Source organism: Dasypus novemcinctus, chromosome 3 (assembly GCF_030445035.2).
Source record: "Dasypus novemcinctus isolate mDasNov1 chromosome 3, mDasNov1.1.hap2, whole genome shotgun sequence".
Classification (NCBI taxonomy): domain Eukaryota; kingdom Metazoa; phylum Chordata; class Mammalia; order Cingulata; family Dasypodidae; genus Dasypus; species Dasypus novemcinctus.
Window position 1 is genome coordinate 12,831,788 of NC_080675.1, and position 18,281 is coordinate 12,850,068.

Consider the following 18,281-nt stretch of genomic DNA (forward strand, 5'->3'; position numbering starts at 1 on the left):
AGGAGACCAGCAATGGGAAAGCAATGGATAGGCAGCATCCTTGATCCCTTGAAAATGGAGAACCTGACACTTCCCAAGTGGCCAGAAGCTGCTGGGGGAAGGCTCAGCACCCGATTCTGAGTCTCCTGGGCCCAGTGCTCATTGCACCACAGTCCAAGGCCTTTCTGCCTCATCTTTGCACCAGCATCCAGAGGGTCTGATCTCAGAGGAAGGGTCAGTGTGGTGACTTTGGAGGCAAAGAGCAGATCCCCACTTAGATTAACCTCACACACCTGGGCCCTCACTGTTGCTGTAAAGGGCGCAGCTGACCATCGATAAGGATGGGGAAGAACTGGAAGAGGTCACAGACGTCAAGTTCATTCCCAAGCCCAACCCCCCATCCGCATCATACAATTCAACAGACTCTTCCTACAATTATTTGTTTTTGTTTTTGTTTTTGTTTAATATTTTTGTCTTTATTTGTTTTTTTAATGTTACATTAAAAAAAATATGAGCTCCCCATATACCCCCCCCTCACCCCGTCCTCCCAACAGCCTCCTCCATCATCATGAGACATTCATTGCATTTGGTTTTTGAGGAACGCAGTCATGGCCTTCTCTTCATGGGGAAAGCAATGAATCTCAGAGTGTATCATAACCAAGTGACAAGAGGTCACTCTCCACCCCAACACTACCACCATCACCAGACCATGCCGTGATGTGGACTTCCAAAAGAAAGGGAAAATGATGACCTGAGCTGATTGGCCAAACATACAGTTTATGGGTCTATATCTGGTCTTCTGCACAAAACTCCTCTGCATTATTGTCACTGTTTCACAGATGAGCAAACCAAGGTCCAGAACAGTTGCATGATCACAGGTTAACTTCCTCACCCCAATCCCAACCTTCCTATATGTATCTAAAGATCTAAGTCACTCTCATGACCTTTCATCTGCCTCACATCCTCAGCTGGTTTCTGGACTTTCCCTTCTGTTTTGAGTTTTCTCATATCTGGATTGTAGCAAAGCTGTGCTTATTTGGAGAAGTGGCTCAAAACACAAATGACAACACTTGTATGGGAATATTTTGGTGCAATTAGGCAAGCAGCCTTTCTGGTAGGGCTTGGGAACCCACTAAGAGTGACCTGGGAATCGGTAGAGCTTTCCTTTCATGACGGCCTGCTGGCATCTGAAAGGTCCCATGTTTCACGAGGAGCTGGCCAGGTCTCAGGTCTCCCCCACAAGTGGCTGAGAAAGATAGCATGCGGGACCTTTTTCTGTGTCTATCTAATGAGAAAGACTTTACTTTGGGTTTGAAGTCAATTTGCATGCTTCACCTGTGCTCCTGACAAGAATGACCCAGTATAACACCTTATCCATGAAATTCTCTCTAGGAGAGAATCCTCCTCTGTGTAAGAAGATTGTGAAGCAGGGATTGAGTTCTTCACAAGTATCTCCATCCTACATTCGACCTTATAGATATCAATTGAATATGTATCTAGTGTGTACATACTGTGTGCAAAGAACAATCCTAAGGCTGAGAGGATACAAAGATGGACAAGACAGTCCTCATCCTCAAAGAACATGTAGTCTAGGTATCCACAGTACACTGCTGTGCTGCAACCATTCTTGAGTGTGAGGGCAAAATTTTTATCAGTGTAATAAATTATCTTTTTATACAACATAGGATTCATGTTCTTACTAGGAGGTGTATCCAGTGGAGATTTCAACTGAAAGGAGGAGCAGCCCAGTACTCCCAGAGTCTGACTCACCTTGAAAGAAAAGGGTACAATCTAACATCAGGGTGTTGTGAAAAAATAACTGCAAGTTGATAGGAACTTATGGAAACTTGGATTTCATAGTTGTTCCATATATATTGTCATTCCCACAACAGCCACTTCTCAGCTATGTGAATTTCAAGTAGTCAACTCTTAGGCCACCACCCCATTTATTTCCACTCATTCTTTTTAGTACCTGACTCCAACAATCCTTCAAGAGCAACCAACACACAATCCACTGATTCTAGTAGTTTTCACTTTCCTGACTTCCTCAGGTTCTCGATTCCCTCATTCATTCATTTATTTTGTTATTTTTCTGTCTTTAAAAGAGGAAGTTACAAGTTTCCAGAAAAATCATACATAAAATAGAGTTCCCATATAACACTCTATCATTAACAACTTGCATTAATGTGGTACATTTGTTATAATTCATGAAAGAACACTATTTATTTATATTATTAACTGTAGTCCATGTTTACATTAGGGTTCAATGTTTTGGGTTTTATAGTCCTGTGATTTATTTTGAAATTTTTATTCTAGTAACATATATACAACCTAAAATTTCCCCTTTTAATGACATTCAAATATATAATTCAGAACTGTTAATTACGTTCACAATGCTGTGCTATCAACACCCTTCATTACCAAAACTTTTCCATCAACCCAAATAAAGCTTTGTACAATTTAAGCATTACTTCCCATTCTCTACCCCTACCCTCGCCCCTGGTAACCTATATTCTAATTTTGACACTATGAATCTTGCTTATTCTAATTATGTTATATCATATCTGTGATGTCATACATTTGTCCTTTCCTATTTGGCTATTTTGTTCAACTGCTGTCATCGAGGTTCATCTATGTTGTTGCATGTATCTGAACTTCATTCCTTTTTATGGTTGAGTAATATTCCATTGCATGTAACCATTCATCTGTTGATGGACACTTGGGCTGCATCCATCTTCTGGCAAATGTAAATAATGCTGCTATGAACTTTGGGGTATAAATATCTGTTCTAGTCCCTGCTTTCATGATGTTGGGTTTATACTTAGAAGTGTGATTGTAGAGTCATATGGTAATTCTATACTTAACTATCTGAGGAACCACTAAACTCTCTTCCACAGTGGCTGCACCATTTTAAATTCCCACAAACATTGCATGAGTGCTCCTATTTCTTCAAATCCTCTCCAACACTTGTAATTTGTCCTTTTTTAAATAGTAGACATTCTAGAGGATGTGGAATGGTATCTCATTGTGGTTGTCATTTGCATTTTCCTAATAGCATCTTTTCATGTGCTTTTTGACCATTTGTGTATCTTCTTTGCAGAAATGTCTATTCAAGTCTTTTTTTTAATAAGATTTTATTTATTTTTTATATATTTAATCCCCCCCCCCCCCCCCCCCCGTTGTCTGTTCTCTGTCTATTTTGCTGCATCTTGTCTTGTTTCTTTGTCCGCTTCCGTTGTCATCAGCGGCACGGGAAGTGTGGGCGGCGCCATTCCTGGGCAGGCTGCACTTTCTTTCACGCTGGGCGGCTCTCCTTACCGGCACACTCCTGGTGCGTGGGGCTCCCCTACGCGGGGGACACCCCTGCGTGGCGCAGCACTCCTTGTGCACATCAGCACTGCGCATGGGCCAGCTCCACACGGGTCAAAGAGGCCCGGGGTTTGAACCGCGGACCTCCCATGTGGTAGACGGATGCCCTAACCACTGGGCCAAGTCCGTTTCCCTCTATTCAAGTCTTTTGCCCATTTTTAAATTGGGTTATATTTTTGTTGTTGAGTTATAGGATTTCTTTATATATTCTGGATATTATACCTTTTTTGGATATGTAGTTTCCAAATATTTTCTCCCATTGAGTAGGTTGTCCTTTTGTTTTCAAGATAAAGTGCAAAGGTTTAGCTTTTATGATGACCATTTATCTATTTTTTCTTTTGTTGCTTGTGCTATAAATGCAAGACCTAAGAAACCATTTCCTTTAAAAAAAAACTTCCTGAAGATGTTTTCCTATGTTTATTTCTAGGAATTTTATAGCTATGGTTCATATGTTGAGGTCTTTGATCTATTTTACGTTGATTTTGTATATGGTGTGAGGTAGGGACACCTTCACTGTTTTCCATATACACATCCAGTTTTCTCAGCATTATTTGTTGAAGAGACTTTTCTTTCCCAATTGATTGGAATTGGAACTCATGTAAAAAATCAGTTGGCTATAAATTTGCAGGTTGATTTCTAAGCTCTCAATTCTATTGCATTGGTCTATATGTCTGACCTTGTGCTTAGACCATGCTGTTTTGATTATTGTAGTTTTGTGATAAGTTTTGAAATAAAAAAGTGCGAGTCCTCCAACTTTTTCTTTTTCAAGATGGTTTTGGCAATTCATGGCCCCTTAGACTTCCTTACAAATTTGATAACTGGCTTTTCCATTTTAGGGAAGAAGACTGTAGGTGTTTACATTGGACTTGTATTGAATTTTTTGATCACTTGGGATACAATGACATCTTACCAAAATGTAGTCTTGCAATCCATGAACATGGAGTGCCCTTTCATTTATTTAGGTCTTCTTTGATTTCTTTTTACAATGTTTTCCAGCTTTCTGTTTACAAGACCTTTAAAACTTTCATTAGAGTTATTCCTAAATATTTGATTTTTAGTTACTATTATAAATGGAATTTCTTATTCAGTTTGTTCATTACTAGTATATAGAAACACTACAATTTTGGGGTGCTGGTCTTGTGCCCCACCACTTGGCTGAATTCATTTACTAATTCTAGCAACTTTATTTTGTTTTGTTCAGGATTTTCTCTATATAGGATCATGTCATCTCAAATCAGGAAATTCTCACTTCTTTTCCAGTCTTGATGTCTTTTATTTTTTTCTCTTGCCTAACTACTCTGGCCAAAACTTCAAGCAAAATGTTGAATATGAGTGATGACAGTGGGCATCTTTAGCTTGTTCCTGTTTTTTAGAGGAAAGACTTCTAGTCTTTCACTATTGGTTATGACATTGGCAGTGGACTTTTCATATATGCCTTTTATCATGTGGAGGAAGTTTCCTGCTATTCTCAGTTTTCTAAAGTATTTTATCAGAAAGTGGTGTTGGATTTTATCAAATGCCTTTCTGCATCTATTAATATGATCACTTTTTATACTTCATTTTGTGGTTTATTTTATTAATTGATTTTTTAATGTTGAACCACTCTAGCATCCTTGGAAAAAATCCTACTTGATCATGGTGTACAATTCTTCAATATGTTGGGCTTTTTTTGTTTTTATTTAAAGATTTACTTTTTTAAATTTATTTTTCTCCCCTTCCCTCCCTGGCCCTGTTGTCTGCTCTCTTTGTCCATTCACTGTGTGTTCTTCTATGTCCGCTTGCATTCTTGTCAGTGGCACCAGAAATCTGTGTCTCTTTTTGTTGCATCATCTTGCTGCATCAGCTCTCTGTGTGTGTGGTACCACTCCTGGATGGGTTGTGCTCTTTTCATATGGGCAGCTCTCTTTGTGGGGCACTCTCCTTGCATATGGGGCTCCCCTATTCAGAGGACACCCCTGTGTGGCATAGCACTCCTTGCCGCACATCAGCACTGTGCGTAGGACAGCTCACCATACAGGTCAGGAGGCCCTGGGTTTGAACCCTGGACCTCCCATATGGTAGGTGGGCACCCTATCAGTTGAGCCAAATCCGCTTCCCTAATATGCTGTTGAATTCAGTTTGCTAATAGCTGGTTGAGGATTTTTGCTTCTACATTCATAAGGGATAATGTCCTGTTTTTTTTCTTTTTTATGGTAGGTTTATCTGTCTTTGGTATGGGGTGAGATTGGCCTTATAGAATGAGTTAGGAAGGGCTCCTCCTATTCAATTTTTTGGAAGAGTTTGAGCATGATTAGTGTTTATTCTTCTTGGAATATTTAGTAAAATTACCAGCAAAGCCAAATGTTTCTAGACTTTTCTTTGTTAGGAGGTTTTTAATGACTGATTCAATTTCTTTACTAGTTATTGGTTTACTGAGATCTATTTCTTCTTAAGTCAGTGGATGTAATATGTGTGTTTCTAGAAATTTGTCCACTTCATCTAGGTTATCTAATTTGTTAGTGTACAGTTGCTCATAGTAGCCTCTTACAGTCCTTTTTACTTCTGTGGGGGCAATAGTTATATCCTCCTTTTCATTTATTATTTTAATTATTTTGTTCTCTCTTTTTCATCAGTATCACTAAGGTTTTGTTGATTTTATTGATTTTTTTTCAAAGAACGAACTTTTGGTTTTGTTGATTCTCTACTGTTTTTGTATTCTCTATTTCACTTATCTCTGTTTTAATCTTCATTTCCTTCATACTGCTAACTTTGGATTTAGTTTGATCTACCTTTTTTAGGCCCTCCAGTTTCGAGTTTAGGTCTCAGATTTGAGATTTATTTAATAACCTCTTTTTTAATGTAAGCATTTAGAGTTATAAATTTTCCTCTCAGCACTGCCTTTAGTGCATTCCAAAGTTTTGGTGTGTTATATTTTCATTTTCATTCACCTCAAGATATTTCCTAATTTCATATTTGATTTCTTCTTTGATTAAGAGTCTGTTGTTTAATTTTCACATATTTGCGAATTTTCCATCTCCTCCTCTGTCATTTTTTCCTCTCTTTATATTTTTTTAAATGTTGCATTCACAAATATAAGAGGTCTCCATATACCCCCCCACCCCCCTCACCCCACTACTCCCACATCAGCAATGTCTTTCATCATCATGGCATATTCATTGCATTTTCGTGGATACGTTTTGGAGCACTGCTCTGTTGTTGATTTCTAATTACATTACATTGTTGTAGGAGAAAATACATTATGTAATTTCAATAATTTTGAGTTTATTGGGATTTTATTTGTGACCTAACCTATGGGCTATCATAGGGAATGAATCATGTACACTAGAGAAGAATTTGCATTCTTCTGCTATTGAATGAAGTGTTATATATCTGTCTGTTAGGTCTAGCTGATTTAGAGTATCATTCAAGACTTCTATTTCCTTACTGATCTTCTGTCTAGATGTTTACCAGTTTTTGAAAGTAGTATATTGAACTCTCCCACTAGTAGTGTAGAGCCATCTATTTCTTTCTTCCTCCATATCTGTTAATATTTGCTTCATATATTTCAGGGCTCTACTATTAGGTGCATATATATTTATAATTTTTATATCTTCTTATTGAATTGACCCCATTTTCAGTAGTATAGAATGATCTTCTTTGTTCCTTGTAACAGTTTTTGACCTAAAGTCTATATTAACTGATATTAGTACTGGTGCAAGCAAGTAATATGTTTCTCCCAAATACTGCAATACTCACCTAAACTGAACCCCTGATTCATTCTAAATGTGGGTTGGGGGGAGATGGTGCTGGAAGGGAAGGAGAAATAGAATGGATTGGAAATAACTAATGCAATAAATACTGTATAAGAAGCAGATGTGGCTCAAGCAGTTGAGCACCTGCCTACCACATGGGAGGTCCTGGTCTCAGATCCCAGTGCCTCCTAAAGAAGACAACCTATTGCAGTGAGCTGATGCAACAAGATGATACAATGAGATGATACAAGGAAACACAATGAGGAAACATAATGAGAGACACAACAAGCAGGGAGAAGATGTGGTCCATGAGAGGTCCCAGGTTTGGTCCCAGTGCCTCCTAAAAAGAAGACAAGCAGACACAGATAGCACACAACAAACAGACACAGACACAGAGAGCAGAGAGTGTGCACAAAGAAGGGGTAGAGAAATAAATAAATCTTTTAAAATATAAATAAATAAATACTGTATAGAGGGTTAAGTGTAGCATATAAAATTATACATATAATGGTAACCAGAAAAAAAAAAGAAATTTCCAAACTACTTGATAAAACGCATGTAAAAAAACCCCCACAGAATATATAATGATGTATTTTTTAAAAACATTAAAATATAAAGCAAAATATAAAACTATGTTTACCTAAATAAGATCATAAAGCTATCATATCAATAAATGTAAATCTTTTTAAACATCTTTTTAAAATCATGTAAAAACCTAACAGCATGCTAAATACAAACACACCCAAAACAAAGTGAACTTATAAAATGGTATGAAGATGTATTTGGAAAATGCATACAAAAACAGAAGAAATGATCTTGATGTTAGACAAAGAGAGAACAGGGCTTTACAATATTAAACCAGCCAAGGAATGGGCTCTTTTTAATAATAAAGTAGGCAACTCATAATGAAAATCTAATAAGAATATAGGTGCACAAAATAACACTACTGTCACTCATAAAGCAAGAAATACCAAACACTATGTAAGGATACAAGGATAGAAATTCTACTAATTCAGTTCTCTCAGTTCAGGACAAACCAAGTATTCAAAAAATTAAAGATATAGAGGACCTAAATTTTTAAAAATTATAGAGGCATATTTAATTAGTGTATGTCAAATTCCACAGCCTGAGAAGAAAGAAACATCCTTTCAAATGCCAGTGGAGCACATCCATGCACATACACAACTATTAACTTCCAAAGGACATGATACAAGAAACATTCTCTGATCACAGTGAAATGAAATAAGAAATTAATGACAGAACTAGAAACAAAAGGAATTTCAAAAAAAGTAAATTCTCTTCCAAATAAATATTCTTTCATTTCAAAGAACAAATTCGAACAGAAAGTGCAGACTATTTTGAAAATGATAACTTTTGGACCTTTGGATATAACCAAAGCAGGGATCAGAGGAAAGTTTAAAATATTAAGTACTTACATTTTTTAAATAGAAGAAAAATTAATGAAATTATATTAAGCATTCACTTTAATAAGTTAGAAAACAAGATGTGACCTTTCTACATATACCTCTTCTGTCACTTTTACTGAACCTGTGGTTGGCGCTAAGCTTGGTGTATACTCAGGAGACCTGAATCTCTGGACTGTCCATGTGACAGCCAGGCCCTGAGCCTCAGCAAACTTCCAACCCCTACCCTCTGGTTCATTGGACTTACCCTAGGCAGCTAACAGGGAAGTGAAGAAGGTCAACCACCACACCAGGGAGCCAAGAGTGCCTACAACTGCAAGCAGGAGAATTGCATCCATTATCTATGTGGAATCCAAGCCCCCTCTCAATAAAGAGTGCACATAACTATTCCAGGGTCCACAGGATAGAGGAATAGAGGATGAATTAGAGTGGACTTACTGATATTCTACTATGGAACTATTGAGATTAGTATTGGAAGAAATCATAGCATCGATGTGGAGAAAGTGGCCACGGTAGCTGCTGAGGGTAAGGAGAGGGAAGAAGAGATATGATGTGGGGGCATTTTCAGAACTTGGAGTTGTAGTGGGTGGTACTGCCCGGACAGATGCTGGACATTGTATGTCCTGCCATGACCCACTGGGTGGGCTGGGGGAGAGTGTAAATTACAATGTAAACCGTTATCCATGTGGTGCAGCAGTGCTCCAAAATGTATTCACCAAATGCAATGACTGTGCCACAATGATGAAAGAGGTTGTTGATGTGGGAGGAGTGGGGTGAGGGGGTGGGGAGTATATGGGGACCTCTTATATTTTTTGAATGTAAAATTTTTTAAAAATAGAGGAAAAAAAGAAAACCATATAAAAATAAACTTAAGAAAAGCAGAAGAAATGAATTAATGAAGATCAGAGCAGAAACTGAATTATAAAATAAGGAAAAAGGTAAAAATAATAAATAGCTCCAAGGGTTTTTTCTTTGTGGGAAAAAATAATGCATTCGATAATTTACTTGACAATGTAATCAAAACACAAAATAGAAAATAAAATGTGGTGAAAATCACATATAAAAAGGAAATTAAAATAATAATAATAAATTACATTGTTTAAATCTATAATAATAAATTTTAAAACCTGGAGGAAGTCGATTACTTTCTAAGAAAATACGTATTTCCTAGTTTGATCCCAGAAAGTGATTGAAAATCTAAGTTGTTATTCCCATCCCTCCACAAAAACAAAAAGCTCTAGGACCAAACGGTTTTGTAGGAAAGCCTAACCATACCTTTAAAGATCATTAACTTCAATACCTTTTAAATCACTCCAAAGTATTTTTAAAAAGGGACTTTTTAAAAATGAATTAAATGTAATACTGACATAAAAATCTGACAAAGATAGTTTGTAAAAAAGACATTCTTACTTTATGAATCTTGATTGAAAAATCCGAACTAAATTATTAGAATTTAAAAATCCTTACTAAATTACAGAATCTAGTAATATATTAAAAAATAATACACCATGACTGAGCATGTTTTATTCCATAAATGCAAGGATGATTCATTATTAGAATGTTTGTTAATATAATAAATCAAAAAAGAATAAAAGCATTATCTTCTCCATATATGCTGAAAAGGCATTTGATCAAATTCAACATTATTTATGGAAAAATGCCCTTTAATAAAAAAGGAATGGATAGCTATTTCTAAACTTGCTAATATACATGTATGTTAGTATGTGTCAATTGCAACACAAAACCATCATATTTAATATGATGGAATAATATGAAAATACTTGAAGTCCTACAATTAAAGTCAGAATCAAGGAAAGTATGTCTCTCATAAATACGCATAGGATATGTTCTTGAGCAATTCAAACAGACACGGTTTTTAAAAAGGAGATATGAATTATAGAAATAAGGATGCTAAATTATAATTATTTTTAGACAAAATGATTATTTACCTGGAATGCCCACTCTTGGGCATTAAAAAGTCATGAGGTAGAATTTCCAAAACTGGCTGAGTGAGGAGATGGGCCAATTCTCTCCCCCCAAAAAAACAACTATGAAGCAGATAAATTGGCAAAAACATCATTTCAACACTCTGAAAATAATTCAAAGTTATGCAACAATCGGAGCAGCATTTATTCTTGAAAAAAGTGCTGAACTTTGAGTAATAAAGGTGGAAATCTATGGTATTAAAGTCTGGGACTGCTCCCATTCTGTTGCCCATCCCACCCTCACAAGATGTCAAAGGGGCTAACTCAATTTGGAATAATAGGTGATGCCCATATTCAGTGGTTTTGTTGGCAGAAGTGACATCTGAGAGGCACATGGACAGGAAGGGTTGACAGTTCTACTGGTCTAAGGATGCAGTCATTACTAAAGTAAGCACAACCCTTGATGAGGCTACATGTATGCACAAAGGAGACCAAAGAAGGTCTGAATTAGCCCCCATTCCTGAAAAATCCCAAGCTTAAATGTGTATTCAGAGCTCAATGGAAAATAAAAGTCTGGACCACTTTGAAAACAGTTTAAATACAGATCCATCAGCAGAAGAAAATATCAATGATGGCTCAAACGTGGTTGAGCACATCCTGTCTAATTCAATAATTAGCTATCTATTACAAATTAAAAAGCAGAGACACCAGTGGCTGAATACCACAGGAGAGATAGATTTCACAGATTTAGGCCAGGTAAGTTAGTAAACAAAGAAGCCAATGAGTAAGCAAACGAATAAACAACAAACAGCAAAAACAATAACAACCTTCACGGGTGAGAATCAGAATATAGAAGTGTTACAACATATTATCTAAACTGTCCAATGTTCACCAAATAATAATGATGTACGTAAAAATAGGAAAGTGTGACCCATACACTGGAAATAAAATAGTTAATACAAACTGTTCTTGTGTACCCCCAAGATATTGAATTAGGCATAATAATGACAAAGCAGATATTATGAGCATGTTTAAAGAATTAAAGGAAACCATGTTGAAAGGATTAAAAGAAAGTATGGCAACAATAAATCAACAAATAATGATCTTCAAGAAGGAGATGGAAATTATCAAAAGACCAAAATAGGATTTACTATGTTAAAAAGTAACATAACAAATAAAAAATTCACAAAAGAAATGACAGCAAATTTGAAATGGCACAAAAAAGAATCAGTGAATTTGAAGATAGATTAATAGAATTTATCCAATCTGAAGAATGGAGTTCTAGCCAGCACAATACAACAAAAAATTACAAGCAAAAAGACTTAAAAAGGAAAAGTAAAACTGCCTTTATTCATAGGTGGAACCACATCAGACAAATCTCAGTTGAGAGACACTCTACAAAATATCTGATCAGTATGCTTTAAAACTGTTCAGGCTATCAAAAACAAGGAAAGTCTGAGAAACTGCCTCAGCCAAAAGGAGACTGAGACAAAATGACTAAATGAAATGCGGGATTCTTGATCAGATCCTAGGATAGGAAAAGGTCTTGGGTAAAAATTATTGAAATCTGAGTAAAGTATGGATTTCATTTAATAAGATCCCTATCAATATTGGCTTATTAATATAATAAAACACACCATGCTAATATAAGATGTTAATAAAGAACAGGAAACATGGTATATGGAAACTCTCTGTATGATCTTCAAAACTTTTTCTGTAAATCTAAAACTGTTCTAATAGTAAAACTTTTATTTTAAAAAAAGACAAACTACAAACCAGGAGAAAAGAAAATATTTGGTTAAATCATATATCTGGTAAAGGACTAGTATCCAGAATATGAAAAACCCTCCTAACTCAATAAGGCAAAAAGTCAACCCGATTTATAAAATTGGCAAAAGATTTGAACTGATGTTTCACCAAAGATGAAAGCCGTATGGTGGCTAATAAACACATGAAAAAGTGGCCTATTAATCTTTAGAGAAATGCAAATTAAAACTACAGTGAGATACAGCTACACACCCACTAGGATAACTATAATTTTTTAAAGTTGGACATTACCAAGTGTTTACAAAGATGTTGACAACATGGAACCCTCATATATTGCTAATGGCATTGTAAAATGGTGCTGTCACTTCATAAAATAATTTGACATTTTCTTAAAAAGTTAAGAATAAATTTACCACATAATCCAATAGTTCCACTACTAGGAATCTACCAAATAGAAATAAAGGCATATATCCACACTAAACAGACTTCTACACAAATATTCATGGAAATAATTCAAATGTCCATCAATGGGTGAATGGACTGACCAAATGTGGTACATATGCACATGATGGGATACTATTCAGCAATAAAAAGAAATGACTTACTGATATATTCTACAACATGGATGAACCTCAAAAATATTATGCTATATCCAAAAGAAAAAAGGGGGATCCCAATCTCACACTTCATACAAAAATTAACTCAAAATGGATCAAGGACATAAACATAAAACTGTTGACAACCATAAAATTCCTGGAAAAAAAATGTAGGAGAACATCTTCAAGATCTTGTGGTAGGTGGTAGTTTCTTAAACCTTACACCCAAAGCATAAGCAACAAAAGGAAAAATAGGTAAATGGGACTGCCTCAAAGTTAATCACTTTTGCACTTCAAAGGGCTCTGTCAAAAGGGTGAAAAGGCAGCTGACTCAATGAGAGAAAATATTTGGAAATCACATATCCCATAAGGGTTAAATTTTGATGACATATAAAATGATCAAATAATCAACAATGAAAAGGTAAACTACCTGATTAAAAAAGAGCAAAAACTTGAAAAGACAATTGTCCAAAGAGAAGTACAAATGGTGAAGTAGCACATGAAGATGTTCAACATCACTAATGATTAGGGAAATGCAAATCAAAACTACACTGAGATATCATTTCATACCTATTAGCCTGGCAACTATTAAAATGTTGGAAAACTGTAAATGTTGGAGAGGATGTAGAGACATAAAGAATGCTTATTCACTGTTGGTGGGAATGTAGAATGGTACAGCCACTGTGGAGGACTATATGACAATTCCTATAAGAGTTGAATATAGACTTGTCATGCAACCAAGCAATACCATTGCTAAGTATATACCCAGAACTAAGAGCAGTGACATGAATAGACAACTGCTCATAGCCATGTTATTCACGATTGCCAAAAGTGGGAAACAACCCAGGTGCCTATCAACTGATGAATAGATAAACAAATTGTGGTATATACACACAATGGAATATTATGCAGCAGTAAGAAGAAATGAAGCAGTGAATTGCAGCATTTTGATATTATTTATGGATTCCAAAAAAGAGATGTTGATTAGGTTGGTAAACTAGTCTGTTCCTCTGGGCATGACACCCTTTGATTAATTTAAATTCAAAGGCTTTACATTTACTTTATTAAATCAAGATTAGGGTTTTGATTCAACAACATCATTAGGGCATGCAGGGTTGAGTCCCCAACCCTTTGTTGAGCTATATAGGTGGATACTCAATCAAGGAGGCAGAAGAAAGAAATACACAGAAGTAGATACACAGAAGAACACAGAGGAAGAAGAACACAGCTCCATAGAAACAGCAGAGGCCCTGGAAAGAGAGATGAACCATTTGCCTGGTTTACAGCTGACCTTGTGAAGAGAACAGAGCAGCTGAGCCCAGAAAGAAATGAGCCCTGGGAAGAGAGATAAGCCTTATGCATCCTACAGCTGAGATCAGAAGAAGCTGAGCTTATGGCATTTTAAGAGGAAGGGGAAGGCTGAACCCTTGCAGAGTAGCCCACCATCTTGCTTCAATACATGACAACAGAGTTTGGTAAGGAAGTCACCTTGAGTTGGACTCTTTAGGACCTTATAACTGTAAGTTTTTAGGCCAAATAAATACCCTTTATAAAGGACAACAGATTTCTGGTACTTTGCATCAGCACCCCTTTGGCTGACTAATAATACATGAAGCATATGACAACATGGATGAACCTGGAGGACATTATGTTGACTGAAGAAATCCGGACACAAAAGGACAAACATTGTATGATTGTGCTATCATAAACTAAATATATTTATGGAATTAATAATTAGAATATAGGTTACCAGAAAATAGAATGAAGGTAGAGAATGGAAAGTTGATGGTTAATCTGTGCAGAATTGGTTAAAAGGTAAATATTTGGAAATGGATGGAAATGGTGAGAGCATATCATAGTGTTTGTGTCTAGCAGAGCTATTATATGGGTATGACAGTGGCTGAAAGGGAAAGTCTAAGGTCATGTATTGTTAAAGGTTTCCCCTCACTAGTTTTGCTATAAACAAGCTGTGACTCAGTTCCCCCAGACATGCATTGAGGAAAGACATGCCCCCACCCTCCTTAAGCCTACATGTCTGAAAGCATGGCACTTTCCCAAAGTTGAACAAAGAAACCACATAGAAACGGGAGTAAAGTGAGATAGAGAACTTCACTCCCTCCATATCAAAATGCCACCTACTCCTCCAGCATTCCAAGAAAACCTAATTCCCTAACCCACTACCCTCGAGCCATACAAGGGAAAATTTTTACCTGTAGGGCTTCCTATTGGCCCCTGCACCTCACTCAGACCCTTGACCCCTTCCCACCAACTATCATTTCCCCACCTAGGAAGGTACTGTATAAATTCATATTCCCTCTTCCAGGGGTGAGCTGAAGTCTGTTCTTCAGACCCCCTCCATTGGGAGAGCTTCCCAATAAACTTTGTGCCTGCAATCATCAGTCTCCATGTCCCAGTGAATGCCCCTTTTCTCTGACATGTATATTTCTAGAAGGAAAGCTAAAGACTGTAACATGGGACTGTATAACATAATGAAACGTCATGTATAATATGAATATGGGTTACATTGCATATATAAGACATTACAAAATATAAATACAAATAAACTAGAGAAAAGGGAGCAGAATAGCAGCTATGTATAATGGGAAGCATAGAGAGATTAAGAGGTGATGAGTTTTGTTTGTTTGGTTGGTTGCTGTTTATTATTATTGTTGTTGTTGTTACTATTATTACTGGAATAATGAAAATGCTCTAAAATGACCGAAGTGATGAATGCACAACTATATAGTTACACCAAATACAATTGACTATATACTCTGAATGGATTTATACTTTATTAATAAGTATCAATAAAATTCATTTGTTAAAAAAAAATTATGTTAAGTGTATTAGTCATCCAAATGGGTGCTGATGTAAAGGACCAGAAATCTATTGGCTTTTATAAAGTGTATTTATCTGGGTTAGAAGCTTACAGTTATAGTCCCTAAAGAGTACAACTCAAGGTTGCTTTCTCATCAAAGTTTGTTGCCATGTGTTGAAGCAAGATGACAGATGATCTCTGCCCGGTCTTTCCTTCCTTCTTCCTCTCAAGGCTCCATGGGCCCAGCTTCTTCCAATTTCAGCTATAGGCTGGCATAGGGCTCACCTATCCTCCCAGGGCTTTAGCTGTATGAGGCTTCTCCTTTCTGTCACGTGACAGGACTGAAATGTCCAAGTTCTCTCCTCTTCTGTGTCTTCTTCCATGTGTCTTCTTGAGTGAGTGTCCATTTATATCAGCCCACCAAGGTGTGGGGGGACTCAACTTATGTCCTACTGATGTGGTTGAATCCAAGCCCTAACCTTAGCATAATTTAATCCAAGTCATCTCAGTTGACTCTAAACAATCGAAGGGTATCACACCCAGAGGAACAGACCAGTTTACAAACACAATCCTTCTCTTTTTGGGTTGGGGTTCATAAATAATCTCAAACTGCCACAGTAGGTGAAAAAGACAAACCCTAAAGACTACATATTATATGATTCCACTTATATGAAATTTCCAGAAGAAAGTAAATTTATAAAGACAAAAGAGCAGCTCAATAGTTGCCTGAGACGAAAGACAGAAGTGAGGACTGACTGCAAATGGAATCATGGGAATTTTTGTGATGATGGAAATATTCTAAAACTAGATTGTGGTTATGGTGGCACAGCTCTGCGGCGGCTTGCTCCGTCAGTAGAGGTGGGGTCTGGCTGCGAATGAGGGGTCGGTCCAGCTCAGGACGAGGGGTCGGTCCCGCTTGGGACGAGGGGTCGGTCCAGCAGCAGACGAGGGGTCGGTCTCACAGGGGTTGCGCGGTTCGGCTGACGGGGTCGCCTGGCAAAGCCGGCGACAAAGGGGTCGCCCGGCGAAGCAGGCGACGAACTGGGGACAAGGGAGGCCAGGCCCTTGTTGGGGGCTCTCAGGACTGGAGGGCGCACGGCAGAAGAACTACCGCGGAGACAAGGTAAACATGCAAGTCCACTTTATTGAGGGAGAGGCAACAGTTTTATAGGGGCTGGGGAAGGCTGATTGGTCAAAGCCACGCCCTGTTCTGATTGGTTGCCGGTGAAAGGTCAGTGGGAGGTACTGGACGGGGGAGGGGTGGTGATTAGGGATTGGCTGTTGCTGTTGCTGGGGGAAGTGGCAGGGTTTAGTGATTGGTGGCTGCTGTTGCTGGGGTAGAGGGCAGACTTGAGTTTCCCGCCCACGCCTGGCTGTTGCTGCTGTCGGGGGGAGGGAAAAGGGCAGACTGGATTTTTCCGCCCTGCGCCTGCGCAGGGAGAAAGAAGAAGAAGGGTGCCGCCCCACAGGCATCGTGTGGCGCCATCTGGGAGGAGGGGCGGCCGCGGAAGCATGGCTGCCGAGAAGGGGAGACCCGAGGGCACTCTGCGCCCATGCCGAGCTCCCTTCAGGGGTGGCGGTGAGTCCGACCAGCCACCCTATTATGGGGGCAGCGGCTTGGCCTGCCGCGGCTGCTCCCCCGCCAGGCCAGCAAACCACACTTCAGCCCGAGGGGTGACCGCACAGCTCCATACATTTACCAAAGATCATTGAATAACACACTTACAATGGACAAATTTTATGGTATGCAAATTACATCTCCATAAAGCTGTAAAAGTAAACTTTGGAGACATATCTAACACTGTGTTTAGGAAGAAATATTACTGCTTCAAATGTACGTATTAGAAAATAAAGTAAAAAAAAAAATCTATGAGTAAACTGTCATCTCAAGAAGTAAATAGACAATGAACCGTAAGTCAAAAAATGAAGAAGAAAGGAAATAATAAACAGAACAGAAATTAATGAAATAGAAAGCAAACATACAAGACAGATTGTTCTACTTTCCTTGACTGGTCAAGCAAATATCATGCAATGGGTTGGCTTACACAATGTAAATTTAGTGGCTCACAGTTTTGAGGCTAGAAGAAGTCAAAATCAAGGCAAAATCAAGGCATGACCAAGGCGATGCTTTTTTCCCAAAGACTGACATTCTGGGGCTGGCTGCCAGGGATCTTTGGTCCTGGGCTCCTCTGTCACATGGCAATGCACATGGCAGACACTCCTGGCTGCTCTCTCTTTTCCCAGGTTCTATTGGTTCAGCTTCTAGCTGCTCCCTCTGTGGCTTTCTCTCTGTTTCTGAATTTCATTCTGCTTATAAGGGTCCCAAGTAATATGAAGAGGGCCCATCTTGATTGAGTTGAGTTGGGCCATACCTTAAGTAAAGAAACCCCATCAAAAGGTCTTACACTCTATTGGTCAAGAAAGCCACTAAGGTAAGTCAAGATTCAAAGGGACAGATGGACTAGAGTCCATCTCTTAAAAAGGGCATAGCATGCTCTTATGGAGAGAGGAGGAATTGGTGGCAGGTAACCTGGATGCCAGACACTACTCTCTGCCCTCTGGCCCCAACAATTTACTTCCCTCACACACTCACTTCCTCCTATGAACACCTAAAGTCTCACCCTACTATAACACCAACTTGGTCCAGGGGATGACAATGATGTCATTCCTCA